Genomic DNA, 20,000 nt, shown 5'->3' with positions numbered 1-20,000 from the left:
AAATCTTATTTGAAGGCGACACAGGCCAAACTAGACTCCAGCAGAAAGTGTAAAACAGCGCCCTCTGCTGTCAGGCAAGAGCAGAAACCATAAAAAGCTTACAGCACCTGGTATTCCCAGGCGGTCTCCCATCCAAGTACTAACCAGGCCCGCCCCTGCTTAGCTTCCGAGATCGGACGAGATCAGGCGTTTTAAGGGTAGTATGGCCGTAAGCTGCCAGGTCAACTGAAAAGATCCTATTTGAAGGTGACGCAGGCCAAACTAGACTCCAGCAAAAAGTGTCAAACAGCGCCCTCTGCTGTCAGGCAAGAGCAGAAACCATATAAAGCTTACAGCACCTGGTATTTCCAAGCGGTCTCCCATCCAAGTACTAACCAGGCCCGCCCCTGCTTAGCTTCCGAGATCGGACGAGATCGGGCTTTTTCAGGATAGTATGGCCGTAAGCTGCCAGATCAACTGAAAAGATCCTATTTGAAGGCAACGCAGGCCAAACTAGACTCTGGCAAAAAGTGTCAAACAGCGCCCTTTGCTGTCAGGCAAGAGCAGAAACCATAAAAAGCTTACAGCACCTGGTATTCCCAGGCGGTCTCCCATCCAAGTACTAACCAGGCCCGCCCCTGCTTAGCTTCCGAGATCGGGCGTTTTCAGGGTAGTATGGCCGTAAGCTGCCAGGTGAACTGAAAAGATCCTATTTGAAGGTGACGCAGGCCAAATTAGACTCCAGCAAAAAGTGTCAAACAGCGCCCTCTGCTGTCAGGCAAGAGCAGAAACCATAAAAAGCTTACAGCACCTGGTATTCCCAGGCGGTCGCCCATCCAAGTACTAACCAGGCCAGCCCCTGCTTAGCTTCCGAGATCGGACGAGATCAGGCGTTTTAAGGGTAGTATGGCCGTAAGCTGCCAGGTCAACTGAAAAGATCCTATTTGAAGGTGACGCAGGCCAAACTAGACTCCAGCAAAAAGTGTCAAACAGCGCCCTCTGCTGTCAGGCAAGAGTAGAAACCATAAAAAGCTTTCAGCATCTGGTATTCCCAGGCGGTCTCCCATCCAAGTACTAACCAGGCCCGCCCCTGCTTAGCTTCCGAGATCGGACAAGATCGGGCGTTTTCAGGGTAGTATGGCCGTAAGCTGCCAGGTCAACTGAAAACATCCTATTTGAAGGTGACGCAGGCCAAACTAGACGCTGGCAAAAAGTGTCAAACAGCGCCCTTTGCTGTCAGGCAAGAGCAGAAACCATAAAAAGCTTACAGCACCTGGTATTCCCAGGCGGTCTCCCATCCAAGTACTAACCAGGCCCGCCCCTGCTTTGCGTCCGAGATCGGGCGTTTTCAGGGTAGTTTGGCCGTAAGCTGCCAGGTCAACTGAAAAGATCCTATTTGAAGGCGACGCAGGCCAAACTAGACTCCAGCAAAAAGTGTCAAACAGCGCCCTCTGCTGTCAGGCATGAGCAGAAACCATAAAAGGTTTACAGCACCTGGTATTCCCAGGCGGTCTCCCATCCAAGTACTAACCAGGCCCACCCCTGTTTAGCTTACGAGATCGGACGAGATCGGGCGTTTTCAGGGTAGTATGACCGTAAGCTGCCCGATCAACTGAAAAGATCCTATTTGAAGGCGACGCAGGCCAAACTAGACTCCAGCAAAAAGTGTCAAACAGCGCCCTCTGCTGTCAGGCAAGAGCAGAAACCATAAAAAGCTTAAAGCACCTGGTATTCGCAGGCGGTCTCCCATCCAAGTACTAACCAGGCCAGCCCCTGCTTAGCTTCCGAGATCGGACGAGATCGGGCGTTTTCAGGGTAGTATGGCCGTAAGCTTTAAGGGCAACTGAAAAAATCTTATTTGAAGGCGACGCAGGTCAAACTAGACTCCAGCAAAAAGTGTCAAACAGCGCCCTCTGCTGTCAGGCAAGAGCAGAAACCATAAAAAGCTTACAGCACCTGGTATTCCCAGGCGGTCTCCCATCCAAATACTAACCAGGCCAGCCCCTGCTTAGCTTCCGAGATCGGACGAGATCAGGCGTTTTAAGGGTAGTATGTCCGTAAGCTGCCAGGTCAACTGAAAAGATCCTATTTGAAGGTGACGCAGGCCAAACTAGACTCCAGCAAAAAGTGTCAAACAGCGCCCTCTGCTGTCAGGCAAGAGCAGAAACCATAAAAAGCTTTCAGCACCTGGTATTCCCAGGCGGTCTCCCATTCAAGTACTAACCAGGCCCGCCCCTGCTTAGCTTCCGAGATCTGACGAGATCGGGCGTTTTCAGGGTAGTATGGCTGTAAGCTGCCAGGTCAACTGAAAAGATCCTATTTGAAGGTGACGCAGGCCAAACTAGACGCTGGCAAAAAGTGTCAAACAGCGCCCTCTGCTGTCAGGCAAGAGCAGAAACCATAAAAAGCTTTCAGCACCTGGTATTCCCAGGCGGTCTCCCATCCAAGTACTAACCAGGCCCGCCCCTGCTTAGCTTCCGAGATCTGACGAGATCGGGCGTTTTCAGGGTAGTATGGCCGTAAGCTGCCAGGTCAACTGAAAAGATCCTATTTGAAGGTGACGCAGGCCAAACTAGACTCTGGCAAAAAGTGTCAAACAGCGCCCTTTGCTGTCAGGCAAGAGCAGAAACCATGAAAAGCTTACAGCTCCTGGTATTCCCAGGCGGTCTCCCATCCAAGTACTAACCAGGCCCGCCCCTGCTTAGCGTCCGAGATCGGGCGTTTTCAGGGTAGTATGGCCGTAAGCTGCCAGATCAACTGAAAAGATCCTATTTGAAGGTGACGCAGGCCAAACTAGACTCCAGCAAAAAGTGTCAAACAGCGCCCTCTGCTGTCAGGCAAGAGCAGAAACCATATAAAGCTTACAGCACCTGGTATTCCCAGGCGGTCTCCCATCCAAGTACTAACCAGGCCCGCCCCTGCTTAGCTTCCGAGATCGGACGAGATCGGGCTTTTTCAGGGTAGTATGGCCGTAAGCTTTAAGGGCAACTGAAAAAATCTTATTTGAAGGCGACGCAGGTCAAACTAGACTCCAGCAAAAAGTGTCAAACAGCGCCCTCTGCTGTCAGGCAAGAGCAGAAACCATAAAAAGCTTACAGCACCTGGTATTCCCAGGCGGTCTCCCATCCAAATACTAACCAGGCCAGCCCCTGCTTAGCTTCCGAGATCGGACGAGATCAGGCGTTTTAAGGGTAGTATGTCCGTAAGCTGCCAGGTCAACTGAAAAGATCCTATTTGAAGGTGACGCAGGCCAAACTAGACTCCAGCAAAAAGTGTCAAACAGCGCCCTCTGCTGTCAGGCAAGAGCAGAAACCATAAAAAGCTTTCAGCACCTGGTATTCCCAGGCGGTCTCCCATCCAAGTACTAACCAGGCCCGCCCCTGCTTAGCTTCCGAGATCTGACGAGATCGGGCGTTTTCAGGGTAGTATGGCCGTAAGCTGCCAGGTCAACTGAAAAGATCCTATTTGAAGGTGACGCAGGCCAAACTAGACGCTGGCAAAAAGTGTCAAACAGCGCCCTTTGCTGTCAGGCAAGAACAGAAACCATAAAAAGCTTACAGCACCTGGTATTCCCAGACGGTCTCCCATCCAAGTACTAACCAGGCCCGCCCCTGCTTAGCGTCCGAGATCGGGCGTTTTCAGGGTAGTTTGGCCGTAAGCTGCAAGATCAACTGAAAAGATCCTATTTGAAGGCAACGCAGGCCAAACTAGACTCTGGCAAAAAGTGTCAAACAGCGCCCTTTGCTGTCAGGCAAGAGCAGAAACCATAAAAAGCTTACAGCACCTGGTATTCCCAGGCGGTCTCCCATCCAAATACTAACCAGGCCCGCCCCTGCTTAGCTTCCGAGATCGGGCGATTTCAGGGTAGTATGGCCGTAAGCTGCCAGGTGAACTGAAAAGATCCTATTTGAAGGTGACGCAGGCCAAACTAGACTCCAGCAAAAAGTGTCAAACAGCGCCCTCTGCTGTCAGGCAAGAGCAGAAACCATAAAAAGCTTACAGCACCTGGTATTCCCAGGCGGTCTCCCATCCAAGTACTAACCAGGCCCGCCCCTGCTTAGCTTCCGAGATCGGACGAGATCAGGCGTTTTAAGGGTAGTATGGCCGTAAGCTGCCAGGTCAACTGAAAAGATCCTATTTGAAGGTGACGCAGGCCAAACTAGACTCCAGCAAAAAGTGTCAAACAGCGCCCTCTGCTATCAGGCAAGAGCAGAAACCATATAAAGCTTACAGCACCTGGTATTTCCAGGCGGTCTCCCATCCAAGTACTAACCAGGCCCGCCCCTGCTTAGCTTCCGAGATCGGACGAGATCGGGCTTTTTCAGGATAGTATGGCCGTAAGCTGCCAGATCAACTGAAAAGATCCTATTTGAAGGCAACGCAGGCCAAACTAGACTCTGGCAAAAAGTGTCAAACAGCGCCCTTTGCTGTCAGGCAAGAGCAGAAACCATAAAAAGCTTACAGCACCTGGTATTCCCAGGCGGTCTCCCATCCAAGTACTAACCAGGCCCGCCCCTGCTTAGCTTCCGAGATCGGGCGTTTTCAGGGTAGTATGGCCGTAAGCTGCCAGGTGAACTGAAAAGATCCTATTTGAAGGTGACGCAGGCCAAATTAGACTCCAGCAAAAAGTGTCAAACAGCGCCCTCTGCTGTCAGGCAAGAGCAGAAACCATAAAAAGCTCACAGCACCTGGTATTCCCAGGCGGTCGCCCATCCAAGTACTAACCAGGCCACCCCCTGCTTAGCTTCCGAGATCGGACGAGATCAGGCGTTTTAAGGGTAGTATGGCCGTAAGCTGCCAGGGCAACTGAAAAAATCTTATTTGAAGGCGACGCAGGTCAAACTAGACTCCAGCAAAAAGTGTCAAACAGCGCCCTCTGCTGTCAGGCAAGAGCAGAAACCATAAAAAGCTTACAGCACCTGGTATTCCCAGGCGGTCTCCCATCCACATACTAACCAGGCCAGCCCCTGCTTAGCTTCCGAGATCGGACGAGATCAGGCGTTTTAAGGGTAGTATGTCCGTAAGCTGCCAGGTCAACTGAAAAGATCCTATTTGAAGGTGACGCAGGCCAAACTAGACTCCAGCAAAAAGTGTCAAACAGCGCCCTCTGCTGTCAGGCAAGAGCAGAAACCATAAAAAGCTTTCAGCACCTGGTATTCCCAGGCGGTCTCCCATCCAAGTACTAACCAGGCCCGCCCCTGCTTAGCTTCCGAGATCTGACGAGATCGGGCGTTTTCAGGGTAGTATGGCCGTAAGCTGCCAGGTCAACTGAAAAGATCCTATTTGAAGGTGACGCAGGCCAAACTAGACGCTGGCAAAAAGTGTCAAACAGCGCCCTCTGCTGTCAGGCAAGAGCAGAAACCATAAAAATCTTTCAGCACCTGGTATTCCCAGGCGGTCTCCCATCCAAGTACTAACCAGGCCCGCCCCTGCTTAGCTTCCGAGATCTGACGAGATCGGGCGTTTTCAGGGTAGTATGGCCGTAAGCTGCCAGGTCAACTGAAAAGATCCTATTTGAAGGTGACGCAGGCCAAACTAGACTCTGGCAAAAAGTGTCAAACAGCGCCCTTTGCTGTCAGGCAAGAGCAGAAACCATAAAAAGCTTACAGCTCCTGGTATTCCCAGGCGGTCTCCCATCCAAGTACTAACCAGGCCCGCCCCTGCTTAGCGTCCGAGATCGGGCGTTTTCAGGGTAGTATGGCCGTAAGCTGCCAGATCAACTGAAAAGATCCTATTTGAAGGTGACGCAGGCCAAACTAGACTCCAGCAAAAAGTGTCAAACAGCGCCCTCTGCTGTCAGGCAAGAGCAGAAACCATATAAAGCTTACAGCACCTGGTATTTCCAGGCGGTCTCCCATCCAAGTACTAACCAGGCCCGCCCCTGCTTAGCTTCCGAGATCGGACGAGATCGGGCTTTTTCAGGATAGTATGGCCGTAAGCTGCCAGATCAACTGAAAAGATCCTATTTGAAGGCGACGCAGGCCAAACTAGACTCTGGCAAAAAGTGTCAAACAGCGCCCTTTGCTGTCAGGCAAGAGCAGAAACCATAAAAAGCTTACAGCACCTGGTATTCCCAGGCGGTCTCCCATCCAGGTACTAACCAGGCCCGCCCCTACTTAGCTTCCGAGATCGGGCGTTTTCAGGGTAGTATGGCCGTAAGCTGCCAGGTGAACTGAAAAGATCCTATTTGAAGGCGACGCAGGCCAAACTAGACTCCAGCAAAAAGTGTCAAACAGCGCCCTCTGCTGTCAGGCAAGAGCAGAAACCATATAAAGCTTACAGCACCTGGTATTCCCAGGCGGTCTCCCATCCAAGTACTAACCAGGCCCGCCCCTGCTTAGCTTCCGAGATCGGACGAGATCGGGCTTTTTCAGGATAGTATGGCCGTAAGCTGCCAGATCAACTGAAAAGATCCTATTTGAAGGCGACGCAGGCCAAACTAGACTCTGGCAAAAAGTGTCAAACAGCGCCCTTTGCTGTCAGGCAAGAGCAGAAACCATAAAAAGCTTACAGCACCTGGTATTCCCAGGCGGTCTCCCATCCAAGTACTAACCAGGCCCGCCCCTGCTTAGCTTCCGAGATCGGGCGTTTTCAGGGTAGTATGGCCGTAAGCTGCCAGGTGAACTGAAAAGATCCTATTTGAAGGTGACGCAGGCCAAACTAGACTCCAGCAAAAAGTGTCAAACAGCGCCCTCTGCTGTCAGGCAAGAGCAGAAACCATAAAAAGCTTACAGCACCTGGTATTCCCAGGCGGTCTCCCATCCAAGTACTAACCAGGCCAGCCCCTGCTTAGCTTCTGAGATCGGACGAGATCAGGCGTTTTAAGGGTAGCATGTCCGTAAGCTGCCAGGTCAACTGAAAAGATCCTATTTGAAGGTGACGCAGGCCAAACTAGACTCCAGCAAAAAGTGTCAAACAGCGCCCTCTGCTGTCAGGCAAGAGCAGAAACCATAAAAAGCTTTCAGCACCTGGTATTCCCAGGCGGTCTCCCATCCAAGTACTAACCAGGCCCGCCCCTGCTTAGCTTCCGAGATCTGACCAGATCGGGCGTTTTCAGGGTAGTATGGCCGTAAGCTGCCAGGTCAACTGAAAAGATCCTATTTGAAGGTGACGCAGGCCAAACTAGACGCTGGCAAAAAGTGTCAAACAGCGCCCTTTGCTGTCAGGCAAGAACAGAAACCATAAAAAGCTTACAGCACCTGGTATTCCCAGACGGTCTCCCATCCAAGTACTAACCAGGCCCGCCCCTGCTTAGCGTCCGAGATCGGGCGTTTTCAGGGTAGTTTGGCCGTAAGCTGCAAGATCAACTGAAAAGATCCTATTTGAAGGCAACGCAGGCCAAACTAGACTCTGGCAAAAAGTGTCAAACAGCGCCCTTTGCTGTCAGGCGAGAGCAGAAACCATAAAAAGCTTACAGCACCTGGTATTCCCAGGCGGTCTCCCATCCAAATACTAACCAGGCCCGCCCCTGCTTAGCTTCCGAGATCGGGCGATTTCAGGGTAGTATGGCCGTAAGCTGCCAGGTGAACTGAAAAGATCCTATTTGAAGGTGACGCAGGCCAAACTAGACTCCAGCAAAAAGTGTCAAACAGCGCCCTCTGCTGTCAGGCAAGAGCAGAAACCATAAAAAGCTTACAGCCCCTGGTATTCCCAGGCGGTCTCCCATCCAAGTACTAACCAGGCCCGCCCCTGCTTAGCTTCCGAGATCAGACGAGATCAGGCGTTTTAAGGGTAGTATGGCCGTAAGCTGCCAGGTCAACTGAAAAGATCCTATTTGAAGGTGACGCAGGCCAAACTAGACTCCAGCAAAAAGTGTCAAACAGCGCCCTCTGCTGTCAGGCAAGAGCAGAAACCATATAAAGCTTACAGCACCTGGTATTTCCAGGCGGTCTCCCATCCAAGTACTAACCAGGCCCGCCCCTGCTTAGCTTCCGAGATCTGACGAGATCGGGCGTTTTCAGGGTAGTATGGCCGTAAGCTGCCAGGTCAACTGAAAAGATCCTATTTGAAGGTGACGCAGGCCAAACTAGACGCTGGCAAAAAGTGTCAAACAGCGCCCTCTGCTGTCAGGCAAGAGCAGAAACCATAAAAATCTTTCAGCACCTGGTATTCCCAGGCGGTCTCCCATCCAAGTACTAACCAGGCCCGCCCCTGCTTAGCTTCCGAGATCTGACGAGATCGGGCGTTTTCAGGGTAGTATGGCCGTAAGCTGCCAGGTCAACTGAAAAGATCCTATTTGAAGGTGACGCAGGCCAAACTAGACTCTGGCAAAAAGTGTCAAACAGCGCCCTCTGCTGTCAGGCAAGAGCAGAAACCATAAAAATCTTACAGCACCTGGTATTCCCAGGCGGTCTCCCATCCAAGTACTAACCAGGCCCGCCCCTGCTTTGCGTCTGAGATCGGGCGTTTTCAGGGTAGTTTGGCCGTAAGCTGCCAGGTCAACTGAAAAGATCCTATTTGAAGGCGACGCAGGCCAAACTAGACTCCAGCAAAAAGTGTCAAACAGCGCCCTCTGCTGTCAGGCATGAGCAGAAACCATAAAAGGCTTACAGCACCTGGTATTCCCAGGCGGTCTCCCATCCAAGTACTAACCAGGCCCACCCCTGTTTAGCTTACGAGATCGGACGAGATCGGGCGTTTTCAGGGTAGTATGGCCGTGCTGCCAGGTCAACTGAAAAGATCCTATTTGAAGGTGACGCAGGCCAAACTAGACTACAGCAAAAAGTGTCAAACAGCGCCCTCTGCTGTCAGGCAAGAGCAGAAACCATAAAAAGCTTACAGCACCTGGTATTCACAGGCGGTCTCCCATCCAAGTACTAACCAGGCCCGGCCCTGCTTAGCTTCCGAGATCGTACGAGATCGGGCGTTTTCAGGGTAGTATGGCCTAAGCTGCCAGGTCAACTGAAAAGATCCTATTTGAAGGTGACACAGGCCAAACTAGACTACAGCAAAAAGTGTCAAACAGCGCCCTCTGCTGTCAGGCAAGAGCAGAAACCATAAAAAGCTTGCAGCACCTGGTATTCACAGGCGGTCTCCCATCCAAGTACAAACCAGGCCCGCCCCTGCTTAGCTTCCGAGATTGGGCGTTTTCAGGGTAGTAGGGCCGAAAGCTGCCAGGACAACTGAAAAGATCTTATTTGAAGGCGACGCAGGCCAAACTAGATCAAGCAAAAAGTGTCAAACAGCGCCCTCTGCTGTCAGGCTAGAGCAGAAACCATAAAAAGCTTACAGCACCTGGTATTCCCAGTCGGTCTCCCATCCAAGTACTAACCAGGCCCGCCCCTGCTTAGCTTCCGAGATCGGACGAGATCGGGCGTTTTCAGGGTAGTATGGCCGTAAGCTGCCAAGTCAACTGAAAAGATCCTATTTGAAGGTGACGCAGGCCAAACTAGACTCCAGCAAAACATGTCAAACAGCGCCCTCTGCTGTCAGGCAAGAGCAGAAACCATGAAAAGCTTACGGCACCTGGTATTCCCAGGCGGTCTCCCATCCAAGTACTAACCAGGCCCGCCCCTGCTTAGCTTCCGAGATCGGACGAGATCGGGCGTTTTCAGGGTAGTATGGCCGTAAGCTGCCACATCAACTGAAAAGATCCTATTTGAAGGCGACGCAGGCCAAACTAGACTCCAGCAAAAAGTGTCAAACAGCGCCCTCTGCTGTCAGGCAAGAGCAGAAACCATAAAAAGCTTACGGCACCTGGTATTCCCAGGCGGTCTCCCATCCAAGTACTAACCAGGCCCGCTCCTGCTTAGCTTCCGAGATCGGACGACATCGGGCGTTTTCAGGGTAGTATGGCCGTAAGCTGCCAGGACAACTGAAAAGATCCTATTTGAAGGCGACGCAGGCCAAACTAGACTCCAGCAAAAAGTGTCAAACAGCGCCCTCTGCTGTCAGGCAAGAGCAGAAACCATAAAAAGCTTACAGCACCTGGTATTCCCAGGCGGTCTCCCATCCAAGTACTAACCAGGCCCACCCCTGCTTAGCTTCCGAGATCGGACGAGATCGGGCGTTTTCAGGGTAGTATGGCCGTAAGCTGCCAGGTCAACTGAAAAGATCTTATTTGAAGGCGACGCAGGCCAAACTAGATCCAGCAAAAAGTGTCAAACAGCGCCCTCTGCTGTCAGGCTAGAGCAGAAACCACAAAAAGCTTACAGCACCTGGTATTCCCAGGCGGTCTCCCATCCAAGTACTAACCAGGCCCGCCCCTGCTTAGCTTCCGAGATCGGACGAGATCGGGCGTTTTCAGGGTAGTATGGCCGCAAGCTGCCAGGACAACTGAAAAGATCTTATTTGAAGGCGACGCAGGCCAAACTAGATCCAGCAAAAAGTGTCAAACAGCGCCCTCTGCTGTCAGGCTAGAGCAGAAACCATAAAAAGCTTACAGCACCTGGTATTCCCAGGCGGTCTCCCATCCAAGTACTAACCAGGCCCGCCCCTGCTTAGCTTCCGAGATCGGACGAGATCGGGCGTTTTCAGGGTAGTATGGCCGTAAGCTGCCAGGTCAACTGAAAAGATCCTATTTGAAGGTGACGCAGGCCAAACTAGACTACAGCAAAAAGTGTCAAACAGCGCCCTCTGCTGTCAGGCAAGAGCAGAAACCATAAAAAGCTTACAGCACCTGGTATTCACAGGCGGTCTCCCATCCAAGTACTAACCAGGCCCGCCCCTGCTTAGCTTCCGAGATCGGGCGTTTTCAGGATAGTATGGCCGTAAGCTGCCAGGACAACTGAAAAGATCCTATTTGAAGAAGACGCAGGCCAAACTAGACTCCAGCAAAAAGTGTCAAACAGCGCCCTCTGCTGTCAGGCAAGAGCAGAAACCATAAAAAGCTTACAGCACCTGGTAATCCCAGGCGGTCTCCCATCCAAGTACTAACCAGGACCGCCCCTGCTTAGCTTCCGAGATCGGACGAGATCGGGCGTTTTCAGGGTAGTATGGCCAAAAGCTGCCAAGGCAACTGAAAAGATCCTATTTGAAGGCGACGCAGGACAAACTAGACTCCAGCAAAACATGTCAAACAGCGCCCTCTGCTGTCAGGCAAGAGCAGAAACCATGAAAAGCTTACAGCACCTGGTATTCTCAGGCGGTCTCCCATCCAAGTACTAACCAGGCCTGCCCCTGCTTAGCTTCCGAGATCGGACGAGATCGGGCGTTTTCAGGGTAGTATGGCCGTAAGCTGCCAGGTCAACTGAAAAGATCCTATTTGAAGGTGACGCAGGCCAAACTAGACTACAGCAAAAAGTGTCAAACAGCGCCCTCTGCTGTCAGGCAAGAGCAGAAACCATAAAAAGCTTACAGCACCTGGTATTCACAGGCGGTCTCCCATCCAAGTACTAACCATGCCCGGCCCTGCTTAGCTTCCGAGATCGTACGAGATCGGGCGTTTTCAGGGTAGTATGGCCTAAGCTGCCAGGTCAACTGAAAAGATCCTATTTGAAGGTGACACAGGCCAAACTAGACTACAGCAAAAAGTGTCAAACAGCGCCCTCTGCTGTCAGGCAAGAGCAGAAACCATAAAAAGCTTACAGCACCTGGTATTCACAGGCGGTCTCCCATCCAAGTACTAACCAGGCCCGCCCCTGCTTAGCTTCCGAGATCGGGCTTTTTCAGGGTAGTATGGCCGTAAGCTGCCAGGACAACTGAAAAGATCCTATTTGAAGAAGACGCAGGCCAAACTAGACTCCAGCAAAAAGTGTCAAACAGCGCCCTCTGCTGTCAGGCAAGAGCAGAAACCATAAAAAGCTTACAGCACCTGGTAATCCCAGGCGGTCTCCCATCCAAGTACTAACCAGGACCGCCCCTGCTTAGCTTCCGAGATCGGACGAGATCGGGCGTTTTCAGGGTAGTATGGCCGTAAGCTGCCAGGTCAACTGAAAAGATCCTATTTGAAGGTGACGCAGGCCAAACTAGACTACAGCAAAAAGTGTCAAACAGCGCCCTCTGCTGTCAGGCAAGAGCAGAAACCATAAAAAGCTTACAGCACCTGGTATTCACAGGCGGTCTCCCATCCAAGTACTAACCAGGCCCGGCCCTGCTTAGCTTCCGAGATCGTACGAGATCGGGCGTTTTCAGGGTAGTATGGCCTAAGCTGCCAGGTCAACTGAAAAGATCCTATTTGAAGGTGACACAGGCCAAACTAGACTACAGCAAAAAGTGTCAAACAGCGCCCTCTGCTGTCAGGCAAGAGCAGAAACCATAAAAAGCTTACAGCACCTGGTATTCACAGGCGGTCTCCCATCCAAGTACAAACCAGGCCCGCCCCTGCTTAGCTTCCGAGATTGGGCGTTTTCAGGGTAGTATGGCAGAAAGCTGCCAGGACAACTGAAAAGATCTTATTTGAAGGCGACGCAGGCCAAACTAGATCAAGCAAAAAGTGTCAAACAGCGCCCTCTGCTGTCAGGCTAGAGCAGAAACCATAAAAAGCTTACAGCACCTGGTATTCCCAGGCGGTCTCCCATCCAAGTACTAACCAGGCCCGCCCCTGCTTAGCTTCCGAGATCGGGCGTTTTCAGGGTAGTATGGCCGTAATCTGCCAGGTCAACTGAAAAGATCCTATTTGAAGGTGACGCAGGCCAAACTAGACTCCAGCAAAACATGTCAAACAGCGCCCTCTGCTGTCAGGCAAGAGCAGAAACCATGAAAAGCTTACGGCACCTGGTATTCCCAGGCGGTCTCCCATCCAAGTACTAACCAGGCCCGCCCCTGCTTAGCTTCCGAGATCGGACGAGATCGGGCGTTTTCAGGGTAGTATGGCCGTAAGCTGCCACATCAACTGAAAAGATCCTATTTGAAGGCGACGCAGGCCAAACGAGACTCCAGCAAAAAGTGTCAAACAGCGCCCTCTGCTGTCAGGCAAGAGCAGAAACCATAAAAAGCCTACGGCACCTGGTATTCCCAGGCGGTCTCCCATCCAAGTACTAACCAGGCCCGCCCCTGCTTAGCTTCCGAGATCGGACGAGATCGGGCGTTTTTAGGGTAGTATGGCCGTAAGCTGCCAGGACAACTGAAAAGATCCTATTTGAAGGCGACGCAGGCCAAACTAGACTCCAGCAAAAAGTGTCAAACAGCGCCCTCTGCTGTCAGGCAAGAGCAGAAACCATAAAAAGCTTACAGCACCTGGTATTCCCAGGCGGTCTCCCATCCAAGTACTAACCAGGCCCGCCCCTGCTTAGCTTCCGAGATCGGACGAGATCGGGCGTTTTCAGGGTAGTATGGCCGCAAGCTGCCAGGTCAACTGAAAAGATCTTATTTGAAGGCGACGCAGGCCAAACTAGATCCAGCAAAAAGTGTCAAACAGCGCCCTCTGCTGTCAGGCTAGAGCAGAAACCACAAAAAGCTTACAGCACCTGGTATTCCCAGGCGGTCTCCCATCCAAGTACTAACCAGGCCCGCCCCTGCTTAGCTTCCGAGATCGGACGAGATCGGGCGTTTTCAGGGTAGTATGGCCGTAAGCTGCCAGGACAACTGAAAAGATCTTATTTGAAGGCGACGCAGGCCAAACTAGATCCAGCAAAAAGTGTCAAACAGCGCCCTCTGCTGTCAGGCTAGAGCAGAAACCATAAAAAGCTTACAGCACCTGGTATTCCCAGGCGGTCTCCCATCCAAGTACTAACCAGGCCCGCCCCTGCTTAGCTTCCGAGATCGGACGAGATCGGGCGTTTTCAGGGTAGTATGGCCGTAAGCTGCCAGGTCAACTGAAAAGATCCTATTTGAAGGTGACGCAGGCCAAACTAGACTACAGCAAAAAGTGTCAAACAGCGCCCTCTGCTGTCAGGCAAGAGCAGAAACCATAAAAAGCTTACAGCACCTGGTATTCACAGGCGGTCTCCCATCCAAGTACTAACCAGGCCCGCCCCTGCTTAGCTTCCGAGATCGGGCGTTTTCAGGATAGTATGGCCGTAACCTGCCAGGACAACTGAAAAGATCCTATTTGAAGAAGACGCAGGCCAAACTAGACTCCAGCAAAAAGTGTCAAACAGCGCCCTCTGCTGTCAGGCAAGAGCAGAAACCATAAAAAGCTTACAGCACCTGGTAATCCCAGGCGGTCTCCCATCCAAGTACTAACCAGGACCGCCCCTGCTTAGCTTCCGAGATCGGACGAGATCGGGCGTTTTCAGGGTAGTATGGCCAAAAGCTGCCAAGGCGACTGAAAAGATCCTATTTGAAGGCGACGCAGGACAAACTAGACTCCAGCAAAACATGTCAAACAGCGCCCTCTGCTGTCAGGCAAGAGCAGAAACCATGAAAAGCTTACAGCACCTGGTATTCCCAGGCGGTCTCCCATCCAAGTACTAACCAGGCCTGCCCCTGCTTAGCTTCCGAGATCGGACGAGATCGGGCGTTTTCAGGGTAGTATGGCCGTAAGCTGCCAGGTCAACTGAAAAGATCCTATTTGAAGGTGACGCAGGCCAAACTAGACTACAGCAAAAAGTGTCAAACAGCGCCCTCTGCTGTCAGGCAAGAGCAGAAACCATAAAAAGCTTACAGCACCTGGTATTCACAGGCGGTCTCCCATCCAAGTACTAACCAGGCCCGGCCCTGCTTAGCTTCCGAGATCGTACGAGATCGGGCGTTTTCAGGGTAGTATGGCCTAAGCTGCCAGGTCAACTGAAAAGATCCTATTTGAAGGTGACACAGGCCAAACTAGACTACAGCAAAAAGTGTCAAACAGCGCCCTCTGCTGTCAGGCAAGAGCAGAAACCATAAAAAGCTTACAGCACCTGGTATTCACAGGCGGTCTCCCATCCAAGTACTAACCAGGCCCGCCCCTGCTTAGCTTCCGAGATCGGGCGTTTTCAGGGTAGTATGGCCGTAAGCTGCCAGGACAACTGAAAAGATCTTATTTGAAGGCGACGCAGGCCAAACTAGATCAAGCAAAAAGTGTCAAACAGCGCCCTCTGCTGTCAGGCTAGAGCAGAAACCATAAAAAGCTTACAGCACCTGGTATTCCCAGGCGGTCTCCCATCCAAGTACTAACCAGGCCCGCCCCTGCTTAGCTTCCGAGATCGGACGAGATCGGGCGTTTTCAGGGTAGTATAGCCGTAAGCTGCCAGGTCAACTGAAAAGATCCTATTTGAAGGTGACGCAGGCCAAACTAGACTCCAGCAAAACATGTCAAACAGCGCCCTCTGCTGTCAGGCAAGAGCAGAAACCATGAAAAGCTTACAGCACCTGGTATTCCCAGGCGGTCTCCCATCCAAGTACTAACCAGTCCCGCCCCTGCTTAGCTTCCGAGATCGGACGAGATCGGGCGTTTTCAGGGTAGTATGGCCGTAAGCTGCCAGGGCAACTGAAAAGATCCTATTTGAAGAAGACGCAGGCCAAACTAGACTCCAGCAAAAAGTGTCAAACAGCGCCCTCTGCTGTCAGGCAAGAGCAGAAACCATGAAAAGCTTACAGCACCTGGTATTCCCAGGCGGTCTCCCATCCAAGTACTAACCAGGCCCGCCCCTGCTTAGCTTCCGAGATCGGACGAGATCAGGCGTTTTCAGGGTGGTATGGCCGTAAGCTGCCAGGACAACTGAAAAGATCTTATTTGAAGGCGACGCAGGCCAATTTAGATCCAGCAAAAAGTGTCAAACAGCGCCCTCTGCTGTCAGGCTAGAGCAGAAACCATAAAAAGCTTACAGCACCTGGTATTCCCAGGCGGTCTCCCATCCAAGTACTAACCAGGCCCTCCCCTGCTTAGCTTCCGAGATCAGGCGTTTTCAGGGTAGTGTGGCCGTAAGCTGCCAGGGCAACTGTAAAGATCCTATTTGAAGGCGACGCAGGCCAAACTAGACTACAGCAAAAAGTGTCAAACAGCGCCCTCTGCTGTCAGGCAAGAGCAGAAACCATAAAAAGCTTACAGCACCTGGTATTCACAGGCGGTCTCCCATCCAAGTACTAACCAGGCCCGGCCCTGCTTAGCTTCCGAGATCGTACGAGATCGGGCGTTTTCAGGGTAGTATGGCCTAAGCTGCCAGGTCAACTGAAAAGATCCTATTTGAAGGTGACACAGGCCAAACTAGACTACAGCAAAAAGTGTCAAACAGCGCCCTCTGCTGTCAGGCAAGAGCAGAAACCATAAAAAGCTTGCAGCACCTGGTATTCACAGGCGGTCTCCCATCCAAGTACAAACCAGGCCCGCCCCTGCTTAGCTTCCAAGATTGGGCGTTTTCAGGGTAGTATGGCCGAAAGCTGCCAGGACAACTGAAAAGATCTTATTTGAAGGCGACGCAGGCCAAACTAGATCAAGCAAAAAGTGTCAAACAGCGCCCTCTGCTGTCAGGCTAGAGCAGAAACCATAAAAAGCTTACAGCACCTGGTATTCCCAGTCGGTCTCCCATCCAAGTACTAATCAGGCCCGCCCCTGCTTAGCTTCCGAGATCGGACGAGATCGGGCGTTTTCAGGGTAGTATGGCCGTAAGCTGCCAGGTCAACTGAAAAGATCCTATTTGAAGGTGACGCAGGCCAAACTAGACTCCAGCAAAACATGTCAAACAGCGCCCTCTGCTGTCAGGCAAGAGCAGAAACCATGAAAAGCTTACGGCACCTGGTATTCCCAGGCGGTCTCCCATCCAAGTACTAACCAGGCCCGCCCCTGCTTAGCTTCCGAGATCGGACGAGATCGGGCGTTTTCAGGGTAGTATGGCCGTAAGCTGCCACATCAACTGAAAAGATCCTATTTGAAGGCGACGCAGGCCAAACTAGACTATAGCAAAAAGTGTCAAACAGCGCCCTCTGCTGTCAGGCAAGAGCAGAAACCATAAAAAGCTTACGGCACCTGGTATTCCCAGGCGGTCTCCCATCCAAGTACTAACCAGGCCCGCTCCTGCTTAGCTTCCGAGATCGGACGACATCGGGCGTTTTCAGGGTAGTATGGCCGTAAGCTGCCAGGACAACTGAAAAGATCCTATTTGAAGGCGACGCAGGCCAAACTAGATCCAGCAAAAAGTGTCAAACAGCGCCCTCTGCTGTCAGGCTAGAGCAGAAACCACAAAAAGCTTACAGCACCTGGTATTCCCAGGCGGTCTCCCATCCAAGTACTAACCAGGCCCGCCCCTGCTTAGCTTCCGAGATCGGACGAGATCGGGCGTTTTCAGGGTAGTATGGCCGTAAGCTGCCAGGACAACTGAAAAGATCTTATTTGAAGGCGACGCAGGCCAAACTAGATCCAGCAAAAAGTGTCAAACAGCGCCCTCTGCTGTCAGGCTAGAGCAGAAACCATAAAAAGCTTACAGCACCTGGTATTCCCAGGCGGTCTCCCATCCAAGTACTAACCAGGCCCGCCCCTGCTTAGCTTCCGAGATCGGACGAGATCGGGTGTTTTCAGGGTAGTATGGCCGTAAGCTGCCAGGTCAACTGAAAAGATCCTATTTGAAGGTGACGCAGGCCAAACTAGACTACAGCAAAAAGTGTCAAACAGCGCCCTCTGCTGTCAGGCAAGAGCAGAAACCATAAAAAGCTTACAGCACCTGGTATTCACAGGCGGTCTCCCATCCAAGTACTAACCAGGCCCGCCCCTGCTTAGCTTCCGAGATCGGGCGTTTTCAGGATAGTATGGCCGTAACCTGCCAGGACAACTGAAAAGATCCTATTTGAAGAAGACGCAGGCCAAACTAGACTCCAGCAAAAAGTGTCAAACAGCGCCCTCTGCTGTCAGGCAAGAGCAGAAACCATAAAAAGCTTACAGCACCTGGTAATCCCAGGCGGTCTCCCATCCAAGTACTAACCAGGACCGCCCCTGCTTAGCTTCCGAGATCGGACGAGATCGGGCGTTTTCAGGGTAGTATGGCCAAAAGCTGCCAAGGCGACTGAAAAGATCCTATTTGAAGGCGACGCAGGACAAACTAGACTCCAGCAAAACATGTCAAACAGCGCCCTCTGCTGTCAGGCAAGAGCAGAAACCATGAAAAGCTTACAGCACCTGGTATTCCCAGGCGGTCTCCCATCCAAGTACTAACCAGGCCTGCCCCTGCTTAGCTTCCGAGATCGGACGAGATCGGGCGTTTTCAGGGTAGTATGGCCGTAAGCTGCCAGGTCAACTGAAAAGATCCTATTTGAAGGTGACGCAGGCCAAACTAGACTACAGCAAAAAGTGTCAAACAGCGCCCTCTGCTGTCAGGCAAGAGCAGAAACCATAAAAAGCTTACAGCACCTGGTATTCACAGGCGGTCTCCCATCCAAGTACTAACCAGGCCCGGCCCTGCTTAGCTTCCGAGATCGTACGAGATCGGGCGTTTTCAGGGTAGTATGGCCTAAGCTGCCAGGTCAACTGAAAAGATCCTATTTGAAGGTGACACAGGCCAAACTAGACTACAGCAAAAAGTGTCAAACAGCGCCCTCTGCTGTCAGGCAAGAGCAGAAACCATAAAAAGCTTACAGCACCTGGTATTCACAGGCGGTCTCCCATCCAAGTACTAACCAGGCCCGCCCCTGCTTAGCTTCCGAGATCGGGCGTTTTCAGGGTAGTATGGCCGTAAGCTGCCAGGACAACTGAAAAGATCTTATTTGAAGGCGACGCAGGCCAAACTAGATCAAGCAAAAAGTGTCAAACAGCGCCCTCTGCTGTCAGGCTAGAGCAGAAACCATAAAAAGCTTACAGCACCTGGTATTCCCAGGCGGTCTCCCATCCAAGTACTAACCAGGCCCGCCCCTGCTTAGCTTCCGAGATCGGACGAGATCGGGCGTTTTCAGGGTAGTATAGCCGTAAGCTGCCAGGTCAACTGAAAAGATCCTATTTGAAGGTGACGCAGGCCAAACTAGACTCCAGCAAAACATGTCAAACAGCGCCCTCTGCTGTCAGGCAAGAGCAGAAACCATGAAAAGCTTACAGCACCTGGTATTCCCAGGCGGTCTCCCATCCAAGTACTAACCAGTCCCGCCCCTGCTTAGCTTCCGAGATCGGACGAGATCGGGCGTTTTCAGGGTAGTATGGCCGTAAGCTGCCAGGGCAACTGAAAAGATCCTATTTGAAGAAGACGCAGGCCAAACTAGACTCCAGCAAAAAGTGTCAAACAGCGCCCTCTGCTGTCAGGCAAGAGCAGAAACCATGAAAAGCTTACAGCACCTGGTATTCCCAGGCGGTCTCCCATCCAAGTACTAACCAGGCCCGCCCCTGCTTAGCTTCCGAGATCGGACGAGATCAGGCGTTTTCAGGGTGGTATGGCCGTAAGCTGCCAGGACAACTGAAAAGATCTTATTTGAAGGCGACGCAGGCCAATTTAGATCCAGCAAAAAGTGTCAAACAGCGCCCTCTGCTGTCAGGCTAGAGCAGAAACCATAAAAAGCTTACAGCACCTGGTATTCCCAGGCGGTCTCCCATCCAAGTACTAACCAGGCCCTCCCCTGCTTAGCTTCCGAGATCAGGCGTTTTCAGGGTAGTGTGGCCGTAAGCTGCCAGGGCAACTGTAAAGATCCTATTTGAAGGCGACGCAGGCCAAACTAGACTACAGCAAAAAGTGTCAAACAGCGCCCTCTGCTGTCAGGCAAGAGCAGAAACCATAAAAAGCTTACAGCACCTGGTATTCACAGGCGGTCTCCCATCCAAGTACTAACCAGGCCCGGCCCTGCTTAGCTTCCGAGATCGTACGAGATCGGGCGTTTTCAGGGTAGTATGGCCTAAGCTGCCAGGTCAACTGAAAAGATCCTATTTGAAGGTGACACAGGCCAAACTAGACTACAGCAAAAAGTGTCAAACAGCGCCCTCTGCTGTCAGGCAAGAGCAGAAACCATAAAAAGCTTGCAGCACCTGGTATTCACAGGCGGTCTCCCATCCAAGTACAAACCAGGCCCGCCCCTGCTTAGCTTCCAAGATTGGGCGTTTTCAGGGTAGTATGGCCGAAAGCTGCCAGGACAACTGAAAAGATCTTATTTGAAGGCGACGCAGGCCAAACTAGATCAAGCAAAAAGTGTCAAACAGCGCCCTCTGCTGTCAGGCTAGAGCAGAAACCATAAAAAGCTTACAGCACCTGGTATTCCCAGTCGGTCTCCCATCCAAGTACTAATCAGGCCCGCCCCTGCTTAGCTTCCGAGATCGG

General features: G+C 51.9%; 60 non-coding genes and 28 pseudogenes across 60 annotated transcripts in view; all 88 read right to left on the bottom strand.

Annotated features, from left to right (window-relative positions):
* Window positions 1–95: 95 nt before the first annotated feature.
* LOC131116432 (5S ribosomal RNA) lies at window positions 96–214 on the bottom strand. The gene has a single exon (XR_009123679.1). It is a non-coding gene; the product is annotated as a 5S ribosomal RNA (ribosomal RNA).
* A 112-nt stretch (window positions 215–326) lies between these two features.
* On the bottom strand, window positions 327–445 carry LOC131118668 (5S ribosomal RNA). Its single transcript, XR_009125828.1, has one exon. It is a non-coding gene; the product is annotated as a 5S ribosomal RNA (ribosomal RNA).
* Window positions 446–557: 112 nt separating this feature from the next.
* LOC131111688 (5S ribosomal RNA) lies at window positions 558–666 on the bottom strand (annotated as a pseudogene).
* Window positions 667–778: 112 nt separating this feature from the next.
* Window positions 779–897, bottom strand: LOC131117601 (5S ribosomal RNA). Its single transcript, XR_009124813.1, has one exon. It is a non-coding gene; the product is annotated as a 5S ribosomal RNA (ribosomal RNA).
* A 112-nt stretch (window positions 898–1,009) lies between these two features.
* LOC131118911 (5S ribosomal RNA) lies at window positions 1,010–1,128 on the bottom strand. The gene has a single exon (XR_009126052.1). It is a non-coding gene; the product is annotated as a 5S ribosomal RNA (ribosomal RNA).
* A 112-nt stretch (window positions 1,129–1,240) lies between these two features.
* On the bottom strand, window positions 1,241–1,349 carry LOC131113832 (5S ribosomal RNA; annotated as a pseudogene).
* A 112-nt stretch (window positions 1,350–1,461) lies between these two features.
* Window positions 1,462–1,580, bottom strand: LOC131118006 (5S ribosomal RNA). Its single transcript, XR_009125202.1, has one exon. It is a non-coding gene; the product is annotated as a 5S ribosomal RNA (ribosomal RNA).
* A 112-nt stretch (window positions 1,581–1,692) lies between these two features.
* Window positions 1,693–1,811, bottom strand: LOC131118404 (5S ribosomal RNA). The gene has a single exon (XR_009125571.1). It is a non-coding gene; the product is annotated as a 5S ribosomal RNA (ribosomal RNA).
* A 112-nt stretch (window positions 1,812–1,923) lies between these two features.
* Window positions 1,924–2,042, bottom strand: LOC131111553 (5S ribosomal RNA). The gene has a single exon (XR_009121263.1). It is a non-coding gene; the product is annotated as a 5S ribosomal RNA (ribosomal RNA).
* A 112-nt stretch (window positions 2,043–2,154) lies between these two features.
* On the bottom strand, window positions 2,155–2,273 carry LOC131117564 (5S ribosomal RNA). Its single transcript, XR_009124778.1, has one exon. It is a non-coding gene; the product is annotated as a 5S ribosomal RNA (ribosomal RNA).
* Window positions 2,274–2,385: 112 nt separating this feature from the next.
* On the bottom strand, window positions 2,386–2,504 carry LOC131116790 (5S ribosomal RNA). The gene has a single exon (XR_009124027.1). It is a non-coding gene; the product is annotated as a 5S ribosomal RNA (ribosomal RNA).
* Window positions 2,505–2,616: 112 nt separating this feature from the next.
* LOC131113442 (5S ribosomal RNA) lies at window positions 2,617–2,725 on the bottom strand (annotated as a pseudogene).
* Window positions 2,726–2,837: 112 nt separating this feature from the next.
* Window positions 2,838–2,956, bottom strand: LOC131116284 (5S ribosomal RNA). The gene has a single exon (XR_009123539.1). It is a non-coding gene; the product is annotated as a 5S ribosomal RNA (ribosomal RNA).
* Window positions 2,957–3,068: 112 nt separating this feature from the next.
* On the bottom strand, window positions 3,069–3,187 carry LOC131111552 (5S ribosomal RNA). The gene has a single exon (XR_009121262.1). It is a non-coding gene; the product is annotated as a 5S ribosomal RNA (ribosomal RNA).
* Window positions 3,188–3,299: 112 nt separating this feature from the next.
* LOC131116789 (5S ribosomal RNA) lies at window positions 3,300–3,418 on the bottom strand. The gene has a single exon (XR_009124026.1). It is a non-coding gene; the product is annotated as a 5S ribosomal RNA (ribosomal RNA).
* A 112-nt stretch (window positions 3,419–3,530) lies between these two features.
* Window positions 3,531–3,639, bottom strand: LOC131113741 (5S ribosomal RNA; annotated as a pseudogene).
* A 112-nt stretch (window positions 3,640–3,751) lies between these two features.
* Window positions 3,752–3,860, bottom strand: LOC131113066 (5S ribosomal RNA; annotated as a pseudogene).
* Window positions 3,861–3,972: 112 nt separating this feature from the next.
* On the bottom strand, window positions 3,973–4,091 carry LOC131116431 (5S ribosomal RNA). The gene has a single exon (XR_009123678.1). It is a non-coding gene; the product is annotated as a 5S ribosomal RNA (ribosomal RNA).
* A 112-nt stretch (window positions 4,092–4,203) lies between these two features.
* LOC131118435 (5S ribosomal RNA) lies at window positions 4,204–4,322 on the bottom strand. The gene has a single exon (XR_009125605.1). It is a non-coding gene; the product is annotated as a 5S ribosomal RNA (ribosomal RNA).
* A 112-nt stretch (window positions 4,323–4,434) lies between these two features.
* On the bottom strand, window positions 4,435–4,543 carry LOC131111687 (5S ribosomal RNA; annotated as a pseudogene).
* A 112-nt stretch (window positions 4,544–4,655) lies between these two features.
* Window positions 4,656–4,774, bottom strand: LOC131118400 (5S ribosomal RNA). Its single transcript, XR_009125566.1, has one exon. It is a non-coding gene; the product is annotated as a 5S ribosomal RNA (ribosomal RNA).
* A 112-nt stretch (window positions 4,775–4,886) lies between these two features.
* Window positions 4,887–5,005, bottom strand: LOC131112094 (5S ribosomal RNA; annotated as a pseudogene).
* Window positions 5,006–5,117: 112 nt separating this feature from the next.
* Window positions 5,118–5,236, bottom strand: LOC131116788 (5S ribosomal RNA). The gene has a single exon (XR_009124025.1). It is a non-coding gene; the product is annotated as a 5S ribosomal RNA (ribosomal RNA).
* A 112-nt stretch (window positions 5,237–5,348) lies between these two features.
* LOC131117931 (5S ribosomal RNA) lies at window positions 5,349–5,467 on the bottom strand. The gene has a single exon (XR_009125133.1). It is a non-coding gene; the product is annotated as a 5S ribosomal RNA (ribosomal RNA).
* A 112-nt stretch (window positions 5,468–5,579) lies between these two features.
* Window positions 5,580–5,688, bottom strand: LOC131113441 (5S ribosomal RNA; annotated as a pseudogene).
* A 112-nt stretch (window positions 5,689–5,800) lies between these two features.
* Window positions 5,801–5,919, bottom strand: LOC131118434 (5S ribosomal RNA). The gene has a single exon (XR_009125604.1). It is a non-coding gene; the product is annotated as a 5S ribosomal RNA (ribosomal RNA).
* A 112-nt stretch (window positions 5,920–6,031) lies between these two features.
* On the bottom strand, window positions 6,032–6,140 carry LOC131112659 (5S ribosomal RNA; annotated as a pseudogene).
* A 112-nt stretch (window positions 6,141–6,252) lies between these two features.
* Window positions 6,253–6,371, bottom strand: LOC131117337 (5S ribosomal RNA). Its single transcript, XR_009124558.1, has one exon. It is a non-coding gene; the product is annotated as a 5S ribosomal RNA (ribosomal RNA).
* Window positions 6,372–6,483: 112 nt separating this feature from the next.
* On the bottom strand, window positions 6,484–6,592 carry LOC131111686 (5S ribosomal RNA; annotated as a pseudogene).
* Window positions 6,593–6,704: 112 nt separating this feature from the next.
* LOC131118766 (5S ribosomal RNA) lies at window positions 6,705–6,823 on the bottom strand. The gene has a single exon (XR_009125918.1). It is a non-coding gene; the product is annotated as a 5S ribosomal RNA (ribosomal RNA).
* A 112-nt stretch (window positions 6,824–6,935) lies between these two features.
* Window positions 6,936–7,054, bottom strand: LOC131118380 (5S ribosomal RNA). The gene has a single exon (XR_009125542.1). It is a non-coding gene; the product is annotated as a 5S ribosomal RNA (ribosomal RNA).
* Window positions 7,055–7,166: 112 nt separating this feature from the next.
* Window positions 7,167–7,275, bottom strand: LOC131113740 (5S ribosomal RNA; annotated as a pseudogene).
* A 112-nt stretch (window positions 7,276–7,387) lies between these two features.
* On the bottom strand, window positions 7,388–7,496 carry LOC131113065 (5S ribosomal RNA; annotated as a pseudogene).
* A 112-nt stretch (window positions 7,497–7,608) lies between these two features.
* LOC131117890 (5S ribosomal RNA) lies at window positions 7,609–7,727 on the bottom strand. The gene has a single exon (XR_009125093.1). It is a non-coding gene; the product is annotated as a 5S ribosomal RNA (ribosomal RNA).
* A 112-nt stretch (window positions 7,728–7,839) lies between these two features.
* Window positions 7,840–7,958, bottom strand: LOC131116370 (5S ribosomal RNA). Its single transcript, XR_009123620.1, has one exon. It is a non-coding gene; the product is annotated as a 5S ribosomal RNA (ribosomal RNA).
* Window positions 7,959–8,070: 112 nt separating this feature from the next.
* Window positions 8,071–8,189, bottom strand: LOC131117930 (5S ribosomal RNA). The gene has a single exon (XR_009125131.1). It is a non-coding gene; the product is annotated as a 5S ribosomal RNA (ribosomal RNA).
* A 112-nt stretch (window positions 8,190–8,301) lies between these two features.
* LOC131114211 (5S ribosomal RNA) lies at window positions 8,302–8,410 on the bottom strand (annotated as a pseudogene).
* A 112-nt stretch (window positions 8,411–8,522) lies between these two features.
* On the bottom strand, window positions 8,523–8,639 carry LOC131112021 (5S ribosomal RNA; annotated as a pseudogene).
* Window positions 8,640–8,751: 112 nt separating this feature from the next.
* Window positions 8,752–8,869, bottom strand: LOC131119064 (5S ribosomal RNA). Its single transcript, XR_009126194.1, has one exon. It is a non-coding gene; the product is annotated as a 5S ribosomal RNA (ribosomal RNA).
* Window positions 8,870–8,981: 112 nt separating this feature from the next.
* LOC131114260 (5S ribosomal RNA) lies at window positions 8,982–9,090 on the bottom strand (annotated as a pseudogene).
* A 111-nt stretch (window positions 9,091–9,201) lies between these two features.
* LOC131115727 (5S ribosomal RNA) lies at window positions 9,202–9,320 on the bottom strand. Its single transcript, XR_009122999.1, has one exon. It is a non-coding gene; the product is annotated as a 5S ribosomal RNA (ribosomal RNA).
* Window positions 9,321–9,432: 112 nt separating this feature from the next.
* LOC131117591 (5S ribosomal RNA) lies at window positions 9,433–9,551 on the bottom strand. The gene has a single exon (XR_009124803.1). It is a non-coding gene; the product is annotated as a 5S ribosomal RNA (ribosomal RNA).
* A 112-nt stretch (window positions 9,552–9,663) lies between these two features.
* Window positions 9,664–9,782, bottom strand: LOC131118476 (5S ribosomal RNA). Its single transcript, XR_009125654.1, has one exon. It is a non-coding gene; the product is annotated as a 5S ribosomal RNA (ribosomal RNA).
* A 112-nt stretch (window positions 9,783–9,894) lies between these two features.
* LOC131115354 (5S ribosomal RNA) lies at window positions 9,895–10,013 on the bottom strand. Its single transcript, XR_009122635.1, has one exon. It is a non-coding gene; the product is annotated as a 5S ribosomal RNA (ribosomal RNA).
* A 111-nt stretch (window positions 10,014–10,124) lies between these two features.
* LOC131115553 (5S ribosomal RNA) lies at window positions 10,125–10,243 on the bottom strand. Its single transcript, XR_009122832.1, has one exon. It is a non-coding gene; the product is annotated as a 5S ribosomal RNA (ribosomal RNA).
* Window positions 10,244–10,354: 111 nt separating this feature from the next.
* On the bottom strand, window positions 10,355–10,473 carry LOC131114363 (5S ribosomal RNA). The gene has a single exon (XR_009121675.1). It is a non-coding gene; the product is annotated as a 5S ribosomal RNA (ribosomal RNA).
* Window positions 10,474–10,585: 112 nt separating this feature from the next.
* Window positions 10,586–10,694, bottom strand: LOC131112909 (5S ribosomal RNA; annotated as a pseudogene).
* A 112-nt stretch (window positions 10,695–10,806) lies between these two features.
* Window positions 10,807–10,925, bottom strand: LOC131118951 (5S ribosomal RNA). Its single transcript, XR_009126091.1, has one exon. It is a non-coding gene; the product is annotated as a 5S ribosomal RNA (ribosomal RNA).
* Window positions 10,926–11,037: 112 nt separating this feature from the next.
* On the bottom strand, window positions 11,038–11,156 carry LOC131118463 (5S ribosomal RNA). The gene has a single exon (XR_009125639.1). It is a non-coding gene; the product is annotated as a 5S ribosomal RNA (ribosomal RNA).
* Window positions 11,157–11,268: 112 nt separating this feature from the next.
* Window positions 11,269–11,386, bottom strand: LOC131112141 (5S ribosomal RNA; annotated as a pseudogene).
* Window positions 11,387–11,498: 112 nt separating this feature from the next.
* LOC131113700 (5S ribosomal RNA) lies at window positions 11,499–11,607 on the bottom strand (annotated as a pseudogene).
* Window positions 11,608–11,719: 112 nt separating this feature from the next.
* On the bottom strand, window positions 11,720–11,838 carry LOC131118198 (5S ribosomal RNA). The gene has a single exon (XR_009125364.1). It is a non-coding gene; the product is annotated as a 5S ribosomal RNA (ribosomal RNA).
* Window positions 11,839–11,950: 112 nt separating this feature from the next.
* On the bottom strand, window positions 11,951–12,068 carry LOC131119062 (5S ribosomal RNA). Its single transcript, XR_009126193.1, has one exon. It is a non-coding gene; the product is annotated as a 5S ribosomal RNA (ribosomal RNA).
* A 112-nt stretch (window positions 12,069–12,180) lies between these two features.
* LOC131114224 (5S ribosomal RNA) lies at window positions 12,181–12,289 on the bottom strand (annotated as a pseudogene).
* Window positions 12,290–12,400: 111 nt separating this feature from the next.
* On the bottom strand, window positions 12,401–12,509 carry LOC131112622 (5S ribosomal RNA; annotated as a pseudogene).
* Window positions 12,510–12,621: 112 nt separating this feature from the next.
* Window positions 12,622–12,740, bottom strand: LOC131117579 (5S ribosomal RNA). The gene has a single exon (XR_009124792.1). It is a non-coding gene; the product is annotated as a 5S ribosomal RNA (ribosomal RNA).
* Window positions 12,741–12,852: 112 nt separating this feature from the next.
* On the bottom strand, window positions 12,853–12,971 carry LOC131116504 (5S ribosomal RNA). The gene has a single exon (XR_009123750.1). It is a non-coding gene; the product is annotated as a 5S ribosomal RNA (ribosomal RNA).
* A 112-nt stretch (window positions 12,972–13,083) lies between these two features.
* On the bottom strand, window positions 13,084–13,202 carry LOC131115552 (5S ribosomal RNA). The gene has a single exon (XR_009122831.1). It is a non-coding gene; the product is annotated as a 5S ribosomal RNA (ribosomal RNA).
* A 111-nt stretch (window positions 13,203–13,313) lies between these two features.
* LOC131114362 (5S ribosomal RNA) lies at window positions 13,314–13,432 on the bottom strand. The gene has a single exon (XR_009121674.1). It is a non-coding gene; the product is annotated as a 5S ribosomal RNA (ribosomal RNA).
* A 111-nt stretch (window positions 13,433–13,543) lies between these two features.
* On the bottom strand, window positions 13,544–13,662 carry LOC131114361 (5S ribosomal RNA). The gene has a single exon (XR_009121673.1). It is a non-coding gene; the product is annotated as a 5S ribosomal RNA (ribosomal RNA).
* Window positions 13,663–13,774: 112 nt separating this feature from the next.
* Window positions 13,775–13,883, bottom strand: LOC131113847 (5S ribosomal RNA; annotated as a pseudogene).
* A 112-nt stretch (window positions 13,884–13,995) lies between these two features.
* On the bottom strand, window positions 13,996–14,114 carry LOC131118950 (5S ribosomal RNA). The gene has a single exon (XR_009126090.1). It is a non-coding gene; the product is annotated as a 5S ribosomal RNA (ribosomal RNA).
* A 112-nt stretch (window positions 14,115–14,226) lies between these two features.
* Window positions 14,227–14,345, bottom strand: LOC131115132 (5S ribosomal RNA). Its single transcript, XR_009122420.1, has one exon. It is a non-coding gene; the product is annotated as a 5S ribosomal RNA (ribosomal RNA).
* A 112-nt stretch (window positions 14,346–14,457) lies between these two features.
* Window positions 14,458–14,575, bottom strand: LOC131119060 (5S ribosomal RNA). The gene has a single exon (XR_009126191.1). It is a non-coding gene; the product is annotated as a 5S ribosomal RNA (ribosomal RNA).
* Window positions 14,576–14,687: 112 nt separating this feature from the next.
* LOC131112213 (5S ribosomal RNA) lies at window positions 14,688–14,796 on the bottom strand (annotated as a pseudogene).
* Window positions 14,797–14,907: 111 nt separating this feature from the next.
* LOC131115523 (5S ribosomal RNA) lies at window positions 14,908–15,026 on the bottom strand. The gene has a single exon (XR_009122801.1). It is a non-coding gene; the product is annotated as a 5S ribosomal RNA (ribosomal RNA).
* Window positions 15,027–15,138: 112 nt separating this feature from the next.
* LOC131117167 (5S ribosomal RNA) lies at window positions 15,139–15,257 on the bottom strand. The gene has a single exon (XR_009124392.1). It is a non-coding gene; the product is annotated as a 5S ribosomal RNA (ribosomal RNA).
* A 112-nt stretch (window positions 15,258–15,369) lies between these two features.
* Window positions 15,370–15,488, bottom strand: LOC131119157 (5S ribosomal RNA). Its single transcript, XR_009126285.1, has one exon. It is a non-coding gene; the product is annotated as a 5S ribosomal RNA (ribosomal RNA).
* A 111-nt stretch (window positions 15,489–15,599) lies between these two features.
* Window positions 15,600–15,708, bottom strand: LOC131112750 (5S ribosomal RNA; annotated as a pseudogene).
* A 112-nt stretch (window positions 15,709–15,820) lies between these two features.
* On the bottom strand, window positions 15,821–15,938 carry LOC131119059 (5S ribosomal RNA). The gene has a single exon (XR_009126190.1). It is a non-coding gene; the product is annotated as a 5S ribosomal RNA (ribosomal RNA).
* Window positions 15,939–16,050: 112 nt separating this feature from the next.
* LOC131114012 (5S ribosomal RNA) lies at window positions 16,051–16,159 on the bottom strand (annotated as a pseudogene).
* Window positions 16,160–16,270: 111 nt separating this feature from the next.
* On the bottom strand, window positions 16,271–16,389 carry LOC131116146 (5S ribosomal RNA). Its single transcript, XR_009123407.1, has one exon. It is a non-coding gene; the product is annotated as a 5S ribosomal RNA (ribosomal RNA).
* Window positions 16,390–16,501: 112 nt separating this feature from the next.
* LOC131117567 (5S ribosomal RNA) lies at window positions 16,502–16,620 on the bottom strand. Its single transcript, XR_009124781.1, has one exon. It is a non-coding gene; the product is annotated as a 5S ribosomal RNA (ribosomal RNA).
* A 112-nt stretch (window positions 16,621–16,732) lies between these two features.
* On the bottom strand, window positions 16,733–16,851 carry LOC131118475 (5S ribosomal RNA). The gene has a single exon (XR_009125653.1). It is a non-coding gene; the product is annotated as a 5S ribosomal RNA (ribosomal RNA).
* Window positions 16,852–16,962: 111 nt separating this feature from the next.
* LOC131114360 (5S ribosomal RNA) lies at window positions 16,963–17,081 on the bottom strand. Its single transcript, XR_009121672.1, has one exon. It is a non-coding gene; the product is annotated as a 5S ribosomal RNA (ribosomal RNA).
* A 111-nt stretch (window positions 17,082–17,192) lies between these two features.
* Window positions 17,193–17,311, bottom strand: LOC131116369 (5S ribosomal RNA). The gene has a single exon (XR_009123619.1). It is a non-coding gene; the product is annotated as a 5S ribosomal RNA (ribosomal RNA).
* Window positions 17,312–17,423: 112 nt separating this feature from the next.
* Window positions 17,424–17,532, bottom strand: LOC131113846 (5S ribosomal RNA; annotated as a pseudogene).
* Window positions 17,533–17,644: 112 nt separating this feature from the next.
* Window positions 17,645–17,763, bottom strand: LOC131118949 (5S ribosomal RNA). The gene has a single exon (XR_009126088.1). It is a non-coding gene; the product is annotated as a 5S ribosomal RNA (ribosomal RNA).
* Window positions 17,764–17,875: 112 nt separating this feature from the next.
* LOC131115120 (5S ribosomal RNA) lies at window positions 17,876–17,994 on the bottom strand. Its single transcript, XR_009122409.1, has one exon. It is a non-coding gene; the product is annotated as a 5S ribosomal RNA (ribosomal RNA).
* A 112-nt stretch (window positions 17,995–18,106) lies between these two features.
* On the bottom strand, window positions 18,107–18,224 carry LOC131119058 (5S ribosomal RNA). Its single transcript, XR_009126189.1, has one exon. It is a non-coding gene; the product is annotated as a 5S ribosomal RNA (ribosomal RNA).
* Window positions 18,225–18,336: 112 nt separating this feature from the next.
* LOC131112212 (5S ribosomal RNA) lies at window positions 18,337–18,445 on the bottom strand (annotated as a pseudogene).
* A 111-nt stretch (window positions 18,446–18,556) lies between these two features.
* Window positions 18,557–18,675, bottom strand: LOC131115522 (5S ribosomal RNA). Its single transcript, XR_009122800.1, has one exon. It is a non-coding gene; the product is annotated as a 5S ribosomal RNA (ribosomal RNA).
* A 112-nt stretch (window positions 18,676–18,787) lies between these two features.
* On the bottom strand, window positions 18,788–18,906 carry LOC131117166 (5S ribosomal RNA). Its single transcript, XR_009124391.1, has one exon. It is a non-coding gene; the product is annotated as a 5S ribosomal RNA (ribosomal RNA).
* A 112-nt stretch (window positions 18,907–19,018) lies between these two features.
* Window positions 19,019–19,137, bottom strand: LOC131119145 (5S ribosomal RNA). Its single transcript, XR_009126273.1, has one exon. It is a non-coding gene; the product is annotated as a 5S ribosomal RNA (ribosomal RNA).
* Window positions 19,138–19,248: 111 nt separating this feature from the next.
* Window positions 19,249–19,357, bottom strand: LOC131112749 (5S ribosomal RNA; annotated as a pseudogene).
* Window positions 19,358–19,469: 112 nt separating this feature from the next.
* On the bottom strand, window positions 19,470–19,587 carry LOC131119057 (5S ribosomal RNA). The gene has a single exon (XR_009126188.1). It is a non-coding gene; the product is annotated as a 5S ribosomal RNA (ribosomal RNA).
* A 112-nt stretch (window positions 19,588–19,699) lies between these two features.
* LOC131114010 (5S ribosomal RNA) lies at window positions 19,700–19,808 on the bottom strand (annotated as a pseudogene).
* A 111-nt stretch (window positions 19,809–19,919) lies between these two features.
* Window positions 19,920–20,000, bottom strand: part of LOC131116145 (5S ribosomal RNA) — a 119-nt gene continuing 38 nt past the window's right edge. The window contains exon 1 of the ribosomal RNA XR_009123406.1: window positions 19,920–20,000. This exon is cut by the window's right edge and continues 38 nt beyond it. This is a non-coding gene — a ribosomal RNA (5S ribosomal RNA).

The sequence above is a fragment of the Doryrhamphus excisus genome, unplaced genomic scaffold (assembly GCF_030265055.1).
Source record: "Doryrhamphus excisus isolate RoL2022-K1 unplaced genomic scaffold, RoL_Dexc_1.0 HiC_scaffold_25, whole genome shotgun sequence".
Lineage (NCBI taxonomy): Eukaryota > Metazoa > Chordata > Actinopteri > Syngnathiformes > Syngnathidae > Doryrhamphus > Doryrhamphus excisus.
The sequence above is the reverse complement of the archived record's forward strand: the minus strand, read 5'-3'. Positions and strand labels throughout refer to the sequence as shown.